We start from the raw sequence: 14,316 nt of genomic DNA, 5'->3' as shown, positions 1-14,316 counted from the left end.
TCATTACCTCACTTGCTTTGCAGCAGCAGAGGGGAGTGGAAGGGAATGGATGGATAGTAGTCTGGGTTTGGGGAAGAGAATGAACTCTCTAAACACAAAGGTAGACGGTGGGTGGGTATGTGTAGGCATCCTAATCCTCTTTTGTCTCTTGATTCTCTTGAATTTTCTACTACTGCAAAGACTTCGTTGTCTGAAGAAATTTTGGAGGTGGGAAAATTAAATTTCACTATCTCAGTGTTGAAGTTTTTGTCTGATTCTTCAATTTTTATTTTTTTTGTTAAGGTATGGAAACACTGAATGGCTTTTCTGTTTTACACATGTTCTTGTATTTAGCTGTAGGGAAGTTGGTCTTTCTCCCCCCAAGGGAATTTCCTGTGTATATGGAAAAAACACAAAACAGAAGTGAAAAATACCTCAGGCTTCCAAACCTGCCGCTCACATTTCACTTCTCCCACTACACTGCTCGTCATAGAAACAGTCCAGCAGTTCTTCCTCTGTCCCTGTGACAATACCATCTATTTAAAGAGCTAGGCACCATCATAGCTAATATGGTAGGTAACTTGACACACAAAATTATTACAACAACCTGTGAACCACTGGGGAAATAAATTAAAAAAAAAAAAAGTTACACAGTGATACACTTTTCTGGTGTTTATCTTTAAATTGCCGGTATGTTTTATTAGGCTTTCTTCAGGCTAGTAAACATAACATAATTTGATACCTGTTCCAAGAGGTTTATAGTCATAAATAAACTTAGTATGCAACTCATGGTTGGTTTGGTTTTTTTTTTTCCTAAATCCACTTAATGCAGGGGCCCTAAAATTGTGTGTAACTCAACAGTTAAGTTGCATTTCATAATTTATTATTGTCATTAGAAATTCTGGAGACCCTCTGCTTACAATCTGACTGTAGAGCAAACAGTTGGTTTCTGTATTTCTTATGCCTGGGTCAACAGCATGTAGATAACAGATTTAAAAGACTTGTAAGATGAAATGCTGGTATTGTATTCTATATGCGTGAATGCCGTTTTGACAGTGTTTAAACTTTCCCATAACCATATAAGATAATTTATGCACTTTAAAATTGTCATTCTGAATTTTCTTCATTTGTTTAGACTGCATTTTGCATATGCTATTGTCAAGTAACAGGGGTTTTTTGGTCTCCCAAGTTTTTCTATAAACAGCAGGACTAAAAGAACTTGTGTTTCCTATACATTTATGGCCTGTATGATGAGGAAAGTTCATGGGACAATACTACGAGCTCCTTCATACCTAATAGGCAAAGTCTAGCTGTAGTATGGCTAAGGCATATGCTTGCTATCTATCCAAATGGCATATGCAAAGTGACCAGCTGTGAAACAGTATGTAATTTCCAAGTTCTGCTTGTCTTTTTCAATGACATCAGTATTTTGGAAATGTCTATCCAGCCTCCAGTTTTCATAAAACTCATACTAACTTAATTGTCTTTAAAAACTCTTCATTTTCAACTTAGTTAGAACTGATTTATGGGTTCCAAAGTTATTGCAAGAATGGCTAATCGGTTTTATAGATAAGCTTAATTTTTTAGTAAATTGGGAAACTAAAGCAATGAAGGAGTATTAGCTGTTAGTAGAATACTAAGCTTGCTCTGTGGACACATTAGTGTGTCCATATTTTCCAGAATGCATTAGTGCCTTAGAAGAAAAGATACCATCTCTCTAAAATGCTGAATTCTAAGCCATACCTTCTAATTTAGGACATCCCCCGAGTTTCTTTAGGATGAGACTTTTTTTTTTTTCATTTATCTTGGCTGCACAGGTGTCTGCATGTTTTAATTCAGGAGTTTGCTTATCTATCTGTTTGCTGAACCTTAATGATTGCTTTTGTCCATGATTTTCCCATTTTTCTTGGAGAGCTCAGTCTGCCCTGTTTCAAGCAGGAGTAGGCAGGAACTGTGGGAAGGAAATCTCCCTATTGATTAGCGTGTTCCGTGTACTATCACTCAGCAGTCCTGTGTTGGCAATCATTTTTAAACCAGTCAAGGTATGATTGAGATGGTGGTAGCTGCTAACTGAAATGACTTCTTAAATTGGTTGTTTAGTACTTTAAAACAGTTTTGACGATTTACTTTCCCTTTTGGCCTGAATGTACTTGAAAGGATGAGACAATGTTTTGGAAAGAGGTTGGGTTCGGAGATCAGCAGTTGGGAGTCTTCGTAACACTGCTTAGGCACGCTTATCGTGCAGTAAAATCCTTACACAAAACAATTGTGCCAGCACAGGCGTTATTCTGGGAAACTAGTGTTGTAGCAGTCACAGGTTCAATGTCGTGCAGAAGTTAAGTGCTGTTGGGTAAAACTTTCTTTTAAAATACTAGTTCCTTAAACACTTAGAATACCTACATCAAGTAAAATTTGTCTCAGAAACATTCTTGTTTTCAAGTTGGCTTCATAGTTTATAGTGTACCTCATTAAGATGCAGGGAGAAGTTTTGCCAGTAATTTGCATCTGTGTGGAGTTTAAACTTGACAAACCTGAAAAGCAAGCCTACTTGAATTAAGTATGATTCACACAATTTCCATTTAAAAAAATGGACAATAATAACTGCTTTGCGTTCGTGCTCTGCAGATACTATTTTTTTCTTATGAAAAATGGCCCATAAAAGCTATTTGGGCACAATAAGAACCTGTGTAACTATGTAAGAGAATTCTAATATTATAATACCAGAAGAAAGGATGATAAGGTGTTAGCCTGCTGACATCCCAGACATCTAATCTAATCTTTTCATATGGTTGTTGTAAATATACTGTGATAAGGAGGGGTAAAAGTGTATTTTTGGAGTGTCCGTTTAATTATCTTGTTCAGGGATCATTGACCCATTTACCACAACAGTTATTAGAAGTATTATCGTATTTGATGATTGACATTATAGAGGTTATATTTCTCTAGCAATTTGTTTCTAAATATCTGAGTTTTGCAATTAAAAATAGCAGTAATTGAAAGGAACTTTTAGCTTATATCATTTAAACAGAAATATACTTGTTATACATACCCTTTTTTCCTCTTTCTCTTTCACTAGTCAAGTATTGTTAAATGGAAATCTGAATTTCTGTGTCTTTCCTGTGTGGGAATGCTCTGTTAATTATTGCAAGGGCTGTAGCTGAAGTATAAATTAATCTCTTGGAAACATAGAAATAATTTACCTGTGAATCAATTCAACAACAAAAAATCCAAAGCTTTTAAATCTTTTAAAACACTTCTGTTTTTATAAAAACACAGGTTTGTAAACTGCAGAGGGAATGTCACCTAATTTTGCTGTCTAGTTATGTGATTTTAAAGGTTTAAGAATAACTTGCTTATATAAAATGCTTCCCAGTTGGAGACCTTTAGCACAACAACAATGAAAAAGATTGACGGTGAAGAATGGCCTCCGAATGATTTAGCTGCCCTAGAAAGTTGAAAAAGCCTTCTAATTCTCCCTCTTTTCTGGGATGTGTGCTCATTGCTGCTGTTTTTATATTCATGGGATGATGTATTCATAAGCTTAATTACGAAACAATATACTTGAGATTGATTAATTCTAGAATACTGACAGCTCATTTTGCAACTGCGCCCAGTCAATGTTAGTGTAACCACATAATTCCTGGGTGATGCAATAAGAAAACATCTGAAATCTAGGAAACCCTGTAATTTTGTAAAACAGGTTGGTGCCACATACGGCTTTGTGAAAAAGTATATCTATTCACCGGTTTCGTGTCATCATTTTAATCTACCGAAGAGATGAATTTTATTTGCCACTCCTCTGAGTGTTCTGTTGATTGCATTGTGGTGGTACTGGCACTCAGTGGGTTCCTGACTGAATCAATAAAATTCACGTTCCTTCCTTTCATCCTCCTCCTCTCCCAAAAGACAGTTTTTGTTCTGGGTTACTGATTTGAATCTATCTGTGGAAAGGGCTGACAAGTGCTGGAGTTTGGTGTGTAAGGGTAGGTCAGCGTAACCAGGGGGAAGCTGGCAGGCAAGACTTGTGTTTGGGGGTGACAAATCAGCTCAGCTGCCTGTGAAGCCACAGTCCAACTGTGAACTGTAGTGGCTGTGACACAGACGTGTTTGCTAACCCTGACCTAGCAGAGAGGTGGGAAAGGCATTTGAGGCAGTGGTGACTTAAACTGTCACAGCAAGACTTGTCAGAGTTGGTCTGCTTAAACCTTAGAGATGTTGGTATACTTAGCTGTCATTTTGCATTAAGTTCTGACTGCGTTTGAGGTGACAGTCTTATAACTAACCTAAGCTAAACTTTGACTGCTGGTAAGATCTCTTAATTATGCTTAAGACTTGTTTTTTTGCGAGTCATTTTCCTTGCAGAATTCTTTTGTGTTTTATTTTCTTTCCCATGAGAGTTACAGGCTTGCTAGAATGTAAGAGAAGACAAGCTTAGCTGCTCCTTCTGTGTAATCTCTTTTGGCTTCTGTTAAAGTTGAATTTGCTGAGGTGACCGAGCAGCTTTGTGCAACCAAAACCACTGGTTTCCCTCTGCCTCCGGCTTCCCAGTGTATTAGTGGTGTGACAGATTGATGGGCTGAGTTGGCTCCCTCTGAAGGTCCTTGGAGCAGGACAGTAAGCCCCTTAGAGACAGATCAGTATGTTCTCCTTGTTTTTCTGCTGATAGGAAGCAGTTGCTGTAGTATTGAAGCTCCTTTGTTTATGTGGGTATAGAGTAAGGAAAAGCACATGGAAGAGTGATTATTTTAATAGAGCAGTGGTTAGAAATTTTGAGCTGACCAATGACTATCCCTGTCAAGAACCTGTTATCTCTTTATGAGGTGTTCAAAAGAAATACGTATTTGCCTTTATGGTTAGTGAGGTTAGGCTGTCTTTTTGAGAATCTTCCTCCTTTGAAAGTTCAGTATGGTTTTTTACCACTTCCTTGCAAAATCATTCACAGTTTCTGCTTCTATTATGTATTTTTGGCATTACAGTGAACGGTGGCAATTCAAAGAAAACCATGAACCTGAAGTTTTTGTGCTTTTTTTTTTTTTTTATTCACTTCTTTTTAAGATGCCTTCTGCACAGGAGATGAATGCTTATCTTCCAGTTAAGGATGGAGGGTATATTTAAAGAGGGGAGACTGTTCTCTGAACACTGCAGATATTCAATCATTGAAAGCAAGGTTCAGCAAATCCTCAGGTACTATAGTCTATTGGAGGGTTCCTATATTGGCAGGAAAGTGGTCTAAAAAGTCTCATCTTGTGTCTAATTTGTGACTTTTGTCAAGTAATCAGGCAATAGAGGTAACAGTAAGTTTGTTAAAGTTGATTTCTCATGCATCTAAAAAATTTCTTCTTCAGACAATCTTATTTGCAATTATGGGCAGATGGTAACTGTAAAAAGCACAGCTTTATTACTCAATAGCTCTGTTCTTACCTTATTTAGAAATTTAATTTCTTAAAAGAAAAGGTAGCTGCTTGTTTTTTAAAGGCTCACTGGTACTTAAATTATGGTTTAGTAGGGGACTTAGAATTGCTTTCTTAGGAAATAAAAGTCAAGTTCACTTGTGAAATATCTGTTCACAGGTGATGTGCAAGGTGAGATACAGGGGAAAATTTACTGTGCTAGATGGACAAGAAGAATCCTAATAACGGTACACTGGGCAAATCAGTTGTCACTGAAGGCTGTGAATGTGGGACATTACATGTGGAAGCATGCTTCAGACTGTTTTTATGTATTTGCAGTTTACCATTATTTCAGTAGCCAGTTTTGTGAACTACATGCAGTTGTTTTCCTTTTTCCTAACAGTCGCTCTTTTGTGATCTCAGTGGATGAAGATAAAACTAACGAGCCTTATATTGCACATTCCCTATGCAGTTACAATAGCTGAGCCAAATTATATTGTGTTTTAGGACTGAGATTCTGTTGGCATGCTGATTTTTCAAGTTGATAACTCTTTCAGTTGCTAAGGTAAGTGTGTGCAAATACGCAGTTTCCACTGAACATTTGAGCCAACATTATTAGGGAGTCAATCAGAATTAATAGCATGTGAATATAAAGGAATCTGAATAAATGGAATAATTTTTGATGATGTTTCTCGCATTCTATACCATTCCAACATTTTAATGGCATCCTTTACGTTGATAACATTTAAGTGCTTTAGTATACTTGAGATCTTTGGGCTACTGTTGCTTCTTGCAGCAGGTACCTACAGCAAAAAGCAAAAGCAGGAAAAACACATTTCCAGATAAATGTTTAGGCACTTTCTTGTTCTTAAATAAGCTGTCATTACTGACTTTCTTGCCTCAGTGTGGCAGAACTGTGCGAGTTCTGTCTGGATTAAAATTATGTCCTTTTTGGACTAGACCTTTGATTTTTCGAGTCATGTACGAGTATAGTGATTTACTGGATGAAAGGTTTTTTCCAAATGTAGGTAGACTACTATAAAGAAATGAGTTTGTTTACTTTATGTACATTGTTAAAAAGTGAGCCTATTTACTGATACGGTGCAGGCTGTATTTAAATTGCAGTTGTGGTTCTGTGATTTTCTTTTTATGGGGATTGGAAAAGAGAGAGGACAATAATGAAAGCAGTGTGGGAGGATGAAAGCAGGTCAGAAAAGGGAGAGGGAGTTTCTAATTGAACCAGTGACTTCCAGTGAGAGGGCGTGACTAAATGAAGCAGAGCTTTTTCTATTGTATTTATGTCAGTATTATTTGATATAGTGCCAAAAGTGTATGTAGTGCTGTACAGTTGAAGACTTGTTTCAAACACGTAACATGTTCCCTGTGCTGGAGGACTTAAATTCTTTAAGTATAGGCCGGAGCAGTACAGGATCATGCAGTACAAAGATGTGATAGTGCATGGTTGGTGGCATTCACCCTGGAGCAGGTGGGTCTTTTTTTTATTTTTTTATTTTTGTTTTCTTGAAGAGAGGGAATGTTTTGTGTATCGATCAAAAACTTTCTGGTTTTGTGATTTCAGGGGCTGCTGTGCCCCCTGCTTCCAAAGAGCCACAGTGCAGTTGGACCACCCATCGTTTGCACTTTACAGAGGAGAAAAGGACTTCAGCAGTAGGAGAAATGCTAGCATTGTTCGTGTCCCTTAGATATTCTCAATTGGTGAGGTTTTAGTTAATTTTATCTCCTTTTGTAGGATGGACAAGAAAGAGAGGGTACCTTGGGTCAGTAGTATTTCAAAGCAGATTGGCTGAGGTTGGCTCTTTGTACATTATGTGTAGGTATGAAAACTGTATTTTTAAAAATGGGTTAGCTTTTAGTTCATCTCCTAATCTTCAGGGCAAAGTCTTTATAGCAGAATTTATTACAGTAGACACCCTAATGAGAATCGGGGCCTAAGTGCTGCTGGCAGGCAAAAGTGAGAGTGAGTTGATGACTCCATGTGACTCCGTTAGTGCATGTGTTCATCCTGAATGATGAACCAGCCTGCGGTGTGATGGGTGATCTGGAAACTGTCATTTTGCTGACTTCATCAGCTCTAGAGGATCGCACTTAACGAACACTGTTGCACCTGGAGGGAACAACAGGGGAGGTAGGTGTCATTTCTTCAGCAGTTTCCTTCCGTACCTCAGGTGTGTGATATTATAGAAAGAATAAAAGCCTCTGAAATGCATCATTTATCTGTGTGTTTAGTTACATATGTCATATTACATAAAACCAAGTATGTTCATAGCAAAAAATCCCAACACTCTTAAGACAGATATATCACTGCAAAGTAATGGATCTACATAATCTTCAGTGTCTTCTGCACCTTTCCTAGAACTAAATAACAGCCACAGCACTATTTTTATTGGGGAAGTAGCACAGCAACAACTTCTGTGGTTCTGCTAAGCGAAAGGAAATAGTAGACCTTAAAATGTTTAGGGTATGAGTAGTCTACGGATTTAAAAACTCCTTTCTCTAAGATGCTACGCAGATAAAGTCACAGTAGTTAGGGACACTCACAGTGTAGGTTGGGTCATATTAGGCTGTATGGCATTAAGTTGCAACAAATTATAAAGATCAGTGGAAGGCAAAGAAAAAATGTGTGGGACATGGAGGGCTGTAGCCTGAGAAAAGTTAAGTCTGCTCAGAACTTTGTGAAGAATTAAGGTTGTGTGGAATCGTAGGCTATGGAGTATAGAGTGGCTGAGAGAAGAATTACTTCATCACCTGTCCTTTCTTTTGATAATATAAGCTTGTTTATTTTAATTCTTTCCTTTTAGTTTGTATTTTCAGTGTGGTGTTTGTTACTGGTAGTACAACTGTCTCTTATTTCCCTTAATGATCAGACCTGTGGATATTGAACTCATTTTTGTTTTGGAGAAGGTAAAATTTTCCTTCTGAAGATCTTTGTTTTAGCCATTTGTATGGTTCATTTATTCAGTATCCTCATAGGTGGAAAAGATAAATGTGAAATGTTCTATTTGAGCATAAGTAACGTTAATTGCTTGTGTTTACTTCCATCTTATAACTGGATCTATGAATTCAGTTACATCTTTTGTATTAATCTCTTAGAAATTGTATCCTTTAGCTGTTTTGTTTTTTTAATCATGTGTTAAACCTGTAGAACATCACTTTTTTGAGCTGTGCATTTTTACCATTGGCAAATCATAACAGTGCCCTACTTTCAGCTTCATTTAAAAAATAAAGGATATCAGTGTGGAATAAGGTGCACTTATAGAAATCAAATGCATCAGTTATCTCCAAAAACAAACAAATATTAAAAGTGATGTGAATCAACAGCTACATTTAATGTGTATTTCATAGACCAATTATAGCAGAAACCACTGTATGAAATTTTGTGGTCTTTTTTATATGCCAGCTCATGCGGGATCATAAATGGCCATTTTTAATACGTAGGAATTCTCTTTGTGTCTGTGAAACCACCAGATGGGATAATGTTTCCTAGTGATAGATGATCTTTTCCCTTGGGAGCTGTGTTCTAAAATGTTTGTAAGAGAATATGGTTGTGTAGGTGAATGCACAGAAATATTTTCAGTATTTGCATCTTGTCTTCACAGAAATCTGTGCACAGGAAAATAGATTAACAGAAAATTCCTATGTTTTAAAATGTACATCTGCTGCTTTGCTTTTACTGTTGATGTAACATGTTATTCTAAATGTGGAAATCTGCAAAAACAAAACAAGGGTGATGTGGAGTAGCTGAGTCTTACCACGTAGGTTGCAGTGTACTGCTTAACCTATATGAAATGTTTTTCACAATTGGAAGATTAAGGGATAGCTCCCGAGAACTATTCAGTGTGTCCTGTATATGGGCACTGTTTTATATATGTTGGCTTTGATAATTTTAAGCATGTTTAAAGTCCATGAATATAAACTTTCCTCAGTGCTTCTTCAGTTCCTCACTAATTTGTCTGTGGTAAGCAAAATGAAGTTGGAAATGGGCACAGGATAGAGGATTAAAAGAAAGAGAGAAAGTAGGGTCCCAGCATGCTACTTGAATCCATCTCTTTCAGCTTTTCTCAGATGATGTCTCTGTCAACAGCTGAAAAGGAATACTTTTATATTAATCCTCAAACTTTAAATGTAAAACTAGAAAACCTAGTTTTTCACTTTCCTAGATCTTAGATAACCTCAGTAGGCCAAGTAAACCTAGTGAGGTCACATACTGGTGAGCTTGTAGTACACCACATTTAATAGGGTTTGTGATAACTGATCACATAGCAACTTGAAATGAATTCTTTGAAAAGTATTTTTGTTTCTTGTGGTAGAAGCAATAGGCCCTGTTATGATGAGGGTTGTTTTGTGCTAAAGGTTGAACATATATTTGAAAGACTTTCTAGCTTCCCAGATATGTAGCGGTTGTTTTAAAGTTGAGGGAGAATGATAAAAAATACCTGTGAATGACTTGTCTTATTTTAATTTCTTTCTTTAAAAGGCTTTTGTCTCACTGTCCAACCCCAAACTCTTCACATTCTTTCACAAGTTTCATGGCTGTGTAAGAGTTCTAGAAGGTTGTATCTGACAGCTGACTGTGTTTTTAGAACTGGGATTAAGCAAAGCACAGAGGTTTCTTTTGCTACACTCCTAACTACAATATACCTGTAGTAGTTGAAATAGCAGTATTTTATCCTCCTCTATCCTGTCACACTTAAGTAGCTTTTGGGATACCAGCTCCTTGGTAGATATGAGAAATACCGGAACTTAACTTCAACCTCTCACCAAACTTCATTGTCACTTTGTATTGTTGGAGAGCAGAGGTTGGAATTTCTTATGTTCTTTCTTTCTGAATTGCCTAGTATATTCTGAAACTTCTCTAGAGATTATATAAAAATCTTAAATTCTTTTCATTAGACTCCTCCTGTTTCAAGCATTGTTTCTCTTGGACCTCCTCTGAGGAAGTAAAAACTTTCTTTAGTCACTATATTTAATTTAGTATTCTTAATCATCTCTACCCCCTAGTAAGCCTATGCAAAGCACACTGTATTTGTCTCAAAACCCATTTATTTGACAGCTTTGTTTAGGGCAAGTGGGACTTGCCACTCAGTCTCTGGGTCTTATACTGCCCTGGATTAGTGATAGCCAGTATCTTATTTCTGACAACATTGAGAGGTTTGTGCTTCAGGAGAAGGAGCTGGAACGATTGCACTTACAACTTACACTTGCAGTTACAAGACTTCCTTCCAGGGAAGTTGCCTTCTGAGTGCTTGTCTGGGGATTGTTTTCAGAATCCATACTGAGGTATTACAGTCATCTCTTGTAGCTTATTAAAGAGTTCCTCTAACATGTTCTGCAGCAAATACTGTGATATGTGCTATCATGTAACTGGACTAATAAAGAATTGGTTTTGCCCTGCAGGAAAATTATTAGGCCCTTGCTAGATCAGTCAAAAGCACCAACAAGTGTGTAGGTCCAGTTGGAAATGATTTGACAGTTGGACATTTGGGAGTGAAACTTTTCCAATGAATGGGCACTCTGCCTTTTCAAAATCTGGCACTTCTTTCCCATGTAAAAAGCATTCATTCTTTAGTTTTCTCTGGGTCTGGCTGGGATGGAGTTAATTTTCTTCATAGCAGCTGTTACGGTGCTTGCTGTGTTCTTTGTGACCAAAATAGTGTTGATAACATGCTAATGTTTTAGCTCTTGCTGAACAGTGTTTGCACAGCGTCAAGGCCTTCTCTGTTTCTCACTTTGTCCCATGTCTGTCCCCCCCCAGTGATTGTGGGGTGTACAAGACACTGGGAGGGGGCACAATCAGGCAGATGACCCGAGCTAACCAAAGAGATATTCCATACCATACAATGTCATGCTCAGCAATAAAATGGAGAGGAGAGGGGTTTAGAGAGGTTACCCAGCTTTTGCTTGGGAACTGGCTGGGCATCGGTCTACATGTGGGAGGTGGTGAGTGATTGGCTTGTTTTGTTTTGTGTTTCTTCCACTTTTCCTTTGTTTGTTAAACAATTTTTATCGCAGTCTACAAGTTTTCTTGCTTTTTACTCGTGCTTTTCTCTTCATTGTGATGGCAGGGTCAGGGGAGTAAGCAGCTGTGTGGTGCTTAGCTTCCTACCGGGCTTAGACCCCAACATCCATGATCTCTCTATGCTTGTGTAAGGCAAAAAGAAAATAGACATCTCAACACATGAATATCTGCTATGTTTTTTGGATTCTTCAGGGTAATGCAAGTATTTTGCTCTTATTTTCAATGTGAAATTTTTAAGACACCATGAAAACTTCTGTCACAGAAAAAGTTGACAGAGAAAATGGTAACTGTAGTGTGTTTTTACTAGTCTTTGTATGTTCTGGAGTTAAATCTGAATGTTTTGCCTTGCCGTAAGCTTTTCTGATGCCTCATCTTCCATAATGTTCTCAGGCCCATTATTCTCACTAAGCAAGTCTTAGTTTGCCTTCATGTCTTCCCATTCTCAGTCCTCTCTCTTCCTGCTATTCCCCCCCATGTTGGCTTCTCCAACATGCTTGCTTTCTGGTCAGCTGTTATTCCTACTGTACTCAAATTTGTCAACTCCCTTTTGCTTTTTGCCTTTCTGGAAAGCTTTATTTACAGAAAGATCCGTACTTTTCGTACTAGATGCCAAAAATTGTGTCAGTCTATAGGCCAAGTGAAATTAGAATTCTTAAGGCAAATTGCTAAAGTTTGCCTCTATTTGAATGTTGTGGAAATATTTTTTTAAGGCTTCTGTGCTCGGTAAATAAAGGTGAATGGACTTTCTCAGGGACTGTAAAAAGGATGTTCTTGGCTGAAGGCCAATACCGGAAAAATTTGAAGTTCATATTCCAGGCAGGAGGATGCTAGAGCAGTTTAGTGACCACAGATTTTCAGTCAAAGTTGAGGATGGGACAGCATGTGATTTTTTTATTTTTTTTTTAATTTTTTTTTAAATATAATTTTGTTCTTGCAAATGGCAAACTGTCTTGGTTAATTTTAACTTACCTATTTTCCTTCCAAAGTTGACTTGACACATAGAACCATTGGGGAAAAAAAGCCACCTCATCCAAAACAGTTATCTCCAGAAAGTAAGACTGTATGATAGAAAAAAATTTGGTACTTTTAGTAGAGGCATATAATAACTGTTAGATTTTCTTTGTCTTTGTGCTCCTTTGTAGATGCTGGAAACAGTGGAAATTCATACTCCTGCAGCCATAGAAAACTATAGTATAGTACGTATTATCTGAGCTAGGAATTCCAAATAGGATTTGGCATTGTGGTATTTTCTGAAAACATTTGAAACTTACCCTATATGTTGTGTCGTGTTTTTACCTAACCTGAGAATATTAAAAGTTTGAGCAAAACTAGTTAGTGTACTTGTAAGATTAATGTTAGTACACTTGTTCATTTCCATTGTTACTTGAGGGGCAGTAAAGAGGTAGAAAAGAAAAAGAGTAAGTTCACTTCCTGTTCTGTAAATGGGGAAAAGAAGTTGGAATAAAAGTTTGAATGACAAACTAGGACTTGCCAAATGAAAAGGATGGACTTGAAAAGAGGAATGATTTGAGACATGATGTGGGAGAAAAGTTATGCCCTCAGTGCAAAATGTGGAAGTGAAATTAATTTAGCATCAGAAGAGAAATAAAATACATGAAATAATAGAATACAAACTAGTGGTTGGAGAAAATACAGGACTGAAAAAAGAATTACTAGAACAAGTGTAACTTACTGCAACAGCAAGTGATTATGGTGTGACTAATGCTCATGCTCATGTTTGCAGTGCAGTGTGTTAGGGAGATACTAATAAAATAGAGTTTGCACTGAATTAGTTTTGTGAATTGAAACAGCAACTTGACTGTATGTTCAGAATTACAATACAGTACACCTGAAACAGTGCTTAGTCTTGAATAGTAAAATAAAAAACAAAGGAAAGGCAATGAACTTGGTGAGCATTCAGATATAATGATATATAACTTATAATTAGGATTTCAAATTATATATATTTAGCTTGTTTAATAACCACTGTAGAAATACAATTATGATACAATTTTTAGTTTCCTCTCCTGTCTATATTTGTTATCCATCAATCTGCATATTTTCAAGATATGAACAAAGAGGAGGAATACAAATACTGAATATAAAAAGGAATTTCAGAACGGTGAAATCCAGGGAAAACCTGCAAGAAAAATGTTGCAGTCTGTCATCTCTGACAGGTAACCTTGAAAGGTCTGAACTGGCTCATTTTTCAACATGCCAGTTAAATATGAAAATTTGAAATAACAGCAATCATAGCTTGTACAATGTCTGTCATTTAGTACAAAACCAATGATAATGTGTTTCTTGTGCTTTAATATGAGCTGTCTTAACATCAGAAAAATTAAAAAGCCTCTAGTCTTTTCTTCTACATGGTATTTACTAATAGTTTTTGTACTTCAGGTTGTGTTTTCAATACAGGTATCTACATCAAGTTGCAAGCACATGGAAAGAGTAAACCAGATGAACCATTACATGAAATACATGTGATGCTTTTTTGGTTTGGTGGTTTTTTGTTTTTGTTTTTTTTTTTTTTTTTTTAATTTTCATGTATTGTTTTTATATCTTGAGTTTTGCAATGTGACTGAAAATCTGGCATCCTGAATGCAATCGCTGTTGTGGCATATATCTGGTTCATAGGAGTGTATATACCGGACTGTGCCTGCTAGTGATCAGTAATGGACAATTAAGGAAAGAATATGAAAGACAGGGTAAATGTGGACTGGGTTTTTTCCTCCTGGTAACTTCTTTGCTGCTGGTAGAACATGGTTTAGGTTTTCCTGAGAACAAGGTTGTAAAAAATAGGTCACTGTGAGTTATAGAAGCTGATGGAGTTCTGTACCAGATTTTTGTTTAATCTTTTGAGTCCATTTGTGCTTTCAGCCTCCACAATATCCTCTAGCAATATGTTTC

At 36.9% G+C, this 14,316-nt stretch overlaps 1 protein-coding gene across 4 annotated transcripts in view; it reads left to right on the top strand.

Moving 5' to 3' along the window:
* RBPJ (recombination signal binding protein for immunoglobulin kappa J region) overlaps positions 1-14,316 on the top strand; it is a 112,569-nt gene that overhangs the window by 63,188 nt on the left and 35,065 nt on the right. Inside the window, exon 1 of one of the 4 annotated variants that reach the window (XM_069792341.1) lies at positions 7,492-7,515. The exons of the other annotated variants lie outside the window; for them this stretch is intronic. The gene's annotated coding sequence lies outside the window, so the exon portion shown is untranslated. Of the gene's footprint in view, positions 1-7,491; positions 7,516-14,316 lie in introns of those variants that run through there. 4 annotated transcript variants of the gene reach the window in all.

Source organism: Haliaeetus albicilla, chromosome 1 (assembly GCF_947461875.1).
Source record: "Haliaeetus albicilla chromosome 1, bHalAlb1.1, whole genome shotgun sequence".
Classification (NCBI taxonomy): domain Eukaryota; kingdom Metazoa; phylum Chordata; class Aves; order Accipitriformes; family Accipitridae; genus Haliaeetus; species Haliaeetus albicilla.
The sequence above is the reverse complement of the archived record's forward strand: the minus strand, read 5'-3'. Positions and strand labels throughout refer to the sequence as shown.